A 7,653-nucleotide genomic window follows, 5' to 3' on the forward strand; every position below is an offset into this window, starting at 1 on the left:
CACACACAGTAGGCTGCAGACATGTTAGGACCACCCACCTCAGTCATCCATGAAACCCTAACGAGGTCCCAAAGATAGGTGGCATGAAACAGCATTGCGGGAATACCTCTCCTGGGAGGCACGAGCCCATAAGGTCCCAGCTGCAAACCAAGGCAAGATGCCACCGGAGTTCACCCTGGGAACCTAAGAGTTTATTGGGCTCACTTACAGAGAGCATGGTAAGGAGTTATAGTCACGAGTGTGGCTGACCCCCAAGCAGCCACGCTACTAGAAAATGTTAACCCCAGTCTGGTCTACAGAGTGGGTTCCAGGACAGGCTCCAAAGCTATACAGAGAAACCCTGTCTGGGAGTGGGGGAGAAAGAAAAAAATAAGCAAGTGTTAACCCAGCATGGATGGTGGGGCTCCCCTAATGAACTTCCCCTAGCCTACACACTCCAGCATCCCCTGAGACCCTAAGGACTTGCAGAATAGCAGAATTGAGGACAGCAGTGTTTGCAACTGACTGCTAGGAACTGGAGGGAGTCTTGGAACCCCAGAGGAGGGCTCAGCGGCCCCACCCCTCCTTCTCTAACCCAGATGATCCCTTAAAAGCAGGCAGGGCTGTTTCCGCACAGAGGATCAAACTTTGCCACAAAGGGCAAACCTAGGTCGCCCCAACTCACACAGAAACCTGCTTCTCCCCTGGCCCCTCTGCCTCTGCGGACAGGGAGCAGGGCAGCCTCAGAGACACGCATCTCCAGCTGTCCCTCTGCTGTCCCCGGGTGATTAAAGAGGAGGTAGAGGAGCAGAATGCCATTACAGTTTTTTCATAATGCGGTGTTGTCAGCGAGCTCTGGGCCTCTGGGCACGGCTCTGGCAGCCTCATCTCTCTTCCTGGCTGCCGAGGCTCCCAGGCTACTCAGGGAAGGGCAGGCTGCAGGCTAGTGAAAGGAATGTCCCGGCAACACAGCCAGCTCATCAGCCGCTCCTCAGAATGAGCTAAATATCTTCCTTTGGATTTAAATCTGCGCCTCAGTGGCCAGACACATAAAGCAAAAGATGAGAGAAAGAGACAGCCCAAAAGAGCACTTGGGTGCCAAGAACTAGAAGGGAGGGAGGGGGCCGGAGGGCTGCACTGGGATTGCTGAGTGAGCTCCCACCAGACCCCAGCTTCCTCCTGGCTGCTCTGCACCTCTCACCCCTTCCTCCATGGCTAAGCTGTCCGGAAATGAGGAGAAAGTTTGAGAGCCTACCTAAGAACAAACTCAGGAGGCCTCCTCCTCCCGGTTCCCACTGAGCCTCCCTCAGACCAGCGTCGTAGGGGGCCAGCCACAGTCTGGTTTTCTCTTCCGTTCCGTCTGCTCCACACGCTTCATTACCACAGTTGTTGGGAGCAGAACCTGGGCCCTGCAGAGCTTGGGTCCCGCACTGTCACCAGCCCTCAACAGGCCAGCTAAACAGACATGTAGCACCGAAAAGCAAGAGAGGGAGTTACTCGAAATGCTCACATTGGGAAGAGGAGCAAATAAAAGGCCCAATGGGCTCCCCACCCCACGCTTATCTCTTGGGGTCCTGACTGGAGATTTAGTTGTAAAGAGACAGGGAGAATGCAAACCCAGCAATCTTGGTCACTATGGTCACTGTGGTCCTGCCCATCACTGACCAGTCATGGTCTGAGCTTCAGTCTCACCTATGAGGTGATCTGACAAGCTGTCAGGACTCTATGAAGTCTTTCTGGGGAGACGTGCTCCCCCTCCAACTAGTGCTGAGCTTCAGTCTCCGGGAAACTCCCATCGTGGGGTAAAAGGTTTGAACTGTGACTGCCAAAGGGAGAAGCGAGTGTCACTCTAGAATAGAAGCTGTGCGTGTGTGTGTGTGTGTGAGTGTGTGTGTGCGTGCGCGCGCGTGTCTGTTTGTGGTGTGCATCTGTGTGTGTGTGTCTGTGTGTTGTAGAGGACCCGGGTTCGGTCACTAGTACCCATATTGATGGCTCACAACTGCCTGCAACTCCAGCCAAGAACTGTGCTACCTCTGACACCTGTACTCTTTCAGGTCAGGGCAGTTACAGCTCCAGTGAGTGCCTACCTACTGTGTGCCGGGCTTCCAGACAGTGAGTGTCTACCTACTGTGTGCTGGGCTCTCAGACAGTGAGTGCCTACCTACTGTGTGCCCGGAACCAGACCATGGGTGCCTACCTACTGTGTGCCAGGCTTTCAGACAGTGAGTGACTACCTACTGTGTGCCCGGCTTCCAGACAGTGAGTGACCTGTTCTATGAGGCAAATGGTGACATGTGTTGGGACTGTTGCTGTGGAAGAGCAGGGACAGCAGATCCCTGGGATATGTGATGACAATCTCAGCAGCAGAGTGTAGCACCTCTGGGTGCTCAGCCTCTCCAACCTACCTGGACAGCCCAAGCGTGTTTAAAGGTACCACCCACTGTCAGCTAGATCTTCCTTGGGGACATGAGGTGACTATTCTGATACCTATGCAGGGTCCCTCCCCTTCTCTGGTAACATGTCTGTGTATTGGAGCCAATCCTCCCCTCAGTGGGTTAGGCTGGAAGAGGAAATTGCAGCTAAGCATTTAATTCCCTTTTAATGTTTACATTATTAACACCGGCATTACAGAACGATATTTTTACTTTCACACGATTTAAACGAGCAATTCGATGTCTAGATTACCGGGATCATTACAACTTGGAACCGGAAGCTGCGTCCCCGCTCACAGCTTTTCTCCCTTGCTAATGCCTGGTTTCTATAAAGAGCGATTGGGGTTCCCCAAATACCCATTCCAGAAGGCTGGGGAGGAGTGGCCCAGTGGGGCTTTCCACTGAGCCACGAGGCTGCATTGGCTGTGAAATGACTGACAGCCAGCAGGTGGGTGTTAAAATGGTCATCAACTCCCCACGAGGCCAGCACCACTGAGCTACATTCCAGGCAGTGCCCATTAATGTGCCCAGAATGGCTCTGGGTGATTGACAAGCTACTGAGCCCAGAATCTAGCTCAAACCACCCACAGAGAGGAAGGGAAAGGGCTCTAGCTAAGACAAGGTCAAGGGGCCCCTGGGGGCCCTTGGAACAGGATCTATAAGAGCCCCTGCCAGGTACAGAGCCTAAGCCTGTGGCTTACAGTTACACCTCTGCAAAGATGGAGGGGTTCAAATCTGGACTCTGTCACTCCCCAGCTGCTGTCCCTGGCCAGTCTTAGCCTCTCCGTGCCTCAGTTTCCACCCCTGGAAAAACGAGGTAATAGTGGCACTTGAACCATCATGGAGACTAGAAGTTTAATCTGGGGCAGTGTTTGATGCATAGAGTGGAGTGGGCAGGGCTACATTAATTTATCATGTATTCCCATTTTCTCTATGTTGAGTTTATTTGTCGATTAATCTACTTATTTTGATACAGGATAGCACTATGTAGCTAGATGGCCTGGAATGTACTGTGTGGACCAGACTGGCCTTGAACTCACAGAGATCAGCAGCCTGCCTCTGCCTCCCAAAGCCTGGAATTACAGGTGTAAGCCACCAGGCTCAGTTTATATGGTGTTGAAGATGGAGCCCAGGGGCTCATATGTGGTGGGCGAGCGTCCTATCCACTTAGCTGCACCCCGGTGCTCTTTGTTTGTTTAGTTATTGGCCCATGCTGATCCCAGACAAACCGTGTAGCTAAGATTGGCTCTGAGCCCCCGACTCTCCTGGCTCACTTTTCCCAGTCTGGGAATCAACCAATAATTCTTGCTTTTAAGATGAAGAGACTTGAGCTCAGTTAGCAGAGTGCGTGGCTAGCATGCAGGAGGTGCTGGTTCAATGCACAGAATCAAATAAATCAAACCTGGTGGCACTGCTGTAATCCCAGCACCGAGGAGGGGAGCCAAGAGAATCACAATGTCATGACTTCCAGGCCAGCCTAGGCTGCACGAGATCCTGCCTCAGAACAAGAAACAAAGAAAGAGGGGCCTCTGGAATGGTGGGCAAAGACACTTGCAGCCAAGCCCGAGGAACTGCGTTTGATCTCCAGAACCCACGAGGTGGGAGGAGAAAACTGACGCCCACTAGAAGGGCTCTGGCTTCAATCTATGTCCCCTACAAAGCAACCAAGGAAAAAGGGAAGCAGGTGAGGCTCCAAGCAACAAAAACCACAAAACACGCAAGCCTGGTTGCTGCCCAAGGTCTCTGCTGCCCCTCTGCCCAGCAGCTGCCTTGACCATCCTCAGGTGGTGTTCCCTGGCGTGACTCAGGTCTATGCCAACAACAGCCCCTCAGGGACTGCCCCTCCCAACAATGCCCATTCCATACCCATCATGGCAGGGAGCATGGTGGCACACAGGGAGGCATGGTGCTGGAGGAGCAGCTGAGAGTCTACTTCCTGAGACTAGGCCTGGCTTGGGCTTTCAAAACCTCCAACAAGGCCGTGCCCACCCCAACAAGGCCACGCCTCCTAACACTTACAATCCTTTCAAACAGTTCCAGGCCCTGGTGACTAAATATTCAAAAATACGAACCATTTTTATTGTGGGGACCATTCTTATTCAAACCACTGCACCCATCTCTCTAAGTTAGTACGGAGAGAGCGCTATTGTCACCGTTGTCCTCGTTTTGCTTGCCGGCTGCCATCTCCTCACATGCTATGAAATGCACAGGGAGAGGCCTTCAGCTGTCCCCTGCGGTCCATGCAGTGTGACCTGTGCCATCGCCAACACCACACTTCTGCATTTGCTTGATATTCTGCTGTTACTGTTCTTTTTAATCTTAGTTTTCCTAGACAGGGTTTCTCTGTGTAACAGCCCTGGCTGTCCTGGAACTCACTCTGTAGACCAGGCTGACCTTGAACTCAAACATCTGCCTATTTGCTGCACTTTGGAGGCAGAGGCAGAGCAGAGGGTTCTCAAATCTGAGGCCAGCCTGGGGTATTTAGCAAAGACATGGGGATTGGGGAGATGGAGCCCCGCTGGTGGTACACACCTTTAATCCTAGCACTCTGGAGGCAGAGGCAGACAATTTCTGTTAGTTCAAAGCCAACTGAGTCTATATAGCAATTTCCAGGACAGCCAAGGCTACACCTAGAGAGACCCTTTCTCAACTCCTACCCCTCGACCCCCCAAAAACAAAAAACAAAACCAAAAAAAAAACCCCACAGAGGATTGGATTTGATTCCCCAGCACTCACAGGGGAGCTCACAACCATCTGTAACTCCACCAGGTACACACATGGTGCAGAGATATTCAAGCAGCCAGGACACCCATACTGACATGATGAGAATACCCTGGTAAAGTCAAAATGAAAACATGGAAGAAAGGGATGGTTCCATATAGGAGGAAGGTTCGCACTGTCTGAGTGTGCAATCTCTGATGTTCTCACGACAAAATCTCCTGATAATGCTCTTCCCATGTTCCCCATCGTTAAGCAGAGCTTGGCTGTGTTAGGCGGCACTGTGGAGCACACAGAAAGAAATATTACCAACTGCGGAGGGAAGTGGGGGAGGAAGAACAGGGGCGGCTTGGCAGTGACAGGAGGCAAGCCTTGGGCGGAAGTGGGAAGGAGGCAGAGGGAGGGGGTTGATCTGAACGGATCGGTGGGTGGTTTAAACAGAAAACAGTTTTCCAGAGCTCCAGGGGTGAGGTTCAGAGTGAGGAGTTATTGAAAGAGAACTCACCTTAGCTGGGGCGCTATGCCAAGCTGAGGTGCTAGGTGGTTCAGCCCCCAGAAAAGTTCCCTTATCACCCCATCAGGTTCCCATCCCTGCCATAGCTTCACCTTAGTACTCTGGCTAGCCACAAAGTTGGATGGCTTTATTGAGGTCAAAGGGCAAAGTTGGTCCATTTACTCCTGGGTTCCAGGCACTGAGGGGGGGCTAGAAACCACAAGGCCCACCCCAGGTAGGACTTTGAAGAGCACTTGGCTGGCTCAGCTGTCCTGGGAGCAGGGGTAGGGAGACCTTCTGTCTCAGGCAGTAGGAAGAGTAACTTGACGGCAGTGAATGGTCTCTTGCTTCACTTGAGGTACAGGTTGAGAAAGGCCAGGGAGCCAGGGGAGTTTGAGCTGCTCTGCCTCCTTCTGTGGGTTCCCTTCCTCTACCTGCCGCATACCCAGCCCTCCTATGTTGTTCCCTTTGTTGTGAATGCTGAGAGGTCTCAGGGTCTGACAGACCTAGGTTGGGATGCGGTTTTGTTCATTCATTTATTCCGTCAGTCACTCCATAAACACTAATGTCTAGGAGCCAAGTGCAAAACAAAATACGTGAAATTCCTTGTTAAAAGTATGAAGAGGAGACAGGTGGTGATGGAACATGTCTTTAATCCCAGCACTCGGGAAGCAGAGGCAGACAGATCTCCTAGTTCGGGGCCAGCCTGGTCTACAGAGTGAGTTCCAGGACAGCCATGGGTACACAGAGAAACCCTGTCTCAAAAGGAAAACCATACACACACACACACACACACTACACACACACACTACACACACACACGCTCTACACACACACACACACACACACACACACAAGAGGGAGGGCCAACAAGATGGCTCACCAGGTAAAGACACTTCACTGGTGGTATAAATGCCTACAATCCTGGGAGGCTGAGGCTGGAGGATCTCAAAGTCAAGGCCAACCAGGATCACGTAGGCAGCACCCTGTTGTTTAGATGGTATAATTGGGATTAAAGAGATGACTCTGCTGGAGGAGGTCGCTAGTTTGTTCCCAGCCACCCAGAACAGAAACAATCACACAGGAACTGTATTAATTAAGTCACTGCTTGGCCCATTAGCTCTAGCTTCTTATTGGCTAACTCTTACATATTAATTTAGGCCATCTCCATTAATCTGTGTATTCCATGAGGCTGTGGCTTACCAGGTAAAGTTTCTAGCATTTGTCTCTGGTGGTGGCTCCATGGCTTCTCTTGACTCTGCCCTTCTTCCTCCCAGAATTCAGTCCAGTCCTCCCCACCTAGCCCTGCTCTGCTATAGGCTCAAAGCAGTTCTTTATTCATTAATGGTAATCGCAGCATACAGGCGAAAATCCCACATCCTGACTCAGTGGTTAAGGGCATTTGCTACTCTTGGAGAGAAACAGGTCCGGGTCCCAAAACCAACACATAGAAGGGATGCACAGCCATACATACAGGCTCACACGTATAAAAGTAAAATACAGAAAATACACTTTAAAAAATCTTTTTTTTTTTTTTAACGTTTTCCAGGCTGAAGCAACCTTTCTGGTACTATGCAGGAGATCTATGCATGATGCGAGGGTTATTTTGGAGAGGCTGAAGAGAGAGCAATGGTAGCTGAAAAACCGTAACAGAGATGTAAGTGGCAGAGACAATCACGGGGCAAAGTGTGGGAGCAGGGCAGGCGTGTGTGGACGTCCAGTGCCTGCCAGAGGTGAAGTTCAAACACGTCTTCATCCAGTAACAACCAGTATTTACATGCAAATGTTTCTCTTCTGCAAAACAGCAGAGGTCTCGGGGGAAGCTTTTTTAGTCCCGAGCTTGTAAAGTCATTGAGAAGCAAAGCTGTCCCCAGGGTACACTGAGTCTGCTTTGCCCCTGGGAGCTGGGCGAGTTCCAGGACGAAGACAGAAGAGCTCAAGGCTCGCACTCACAGGTGAGCAGCGCCCCTGCCTGGAGGGCAGCGAGCCGAAGGCGAAACTGCGCACGTCCGCCGGGGGGGGGGGGGGGGG

This window comes from Microtus ochrogaster, linkage group LG2 (genome assembly GCF_000317375.1).
Source record: "Microtus ochrogaster isolate Prairie Vole_2 linkage group LG2, MicOch1.0, whole genome shotgun sequence".
NCBI classification, from domain to species: Eukaryota; Metazoa; Chordata; class Mammalia; order Rodentia; family Cricetidae; genus Microtus; species Microtus ochrogaster.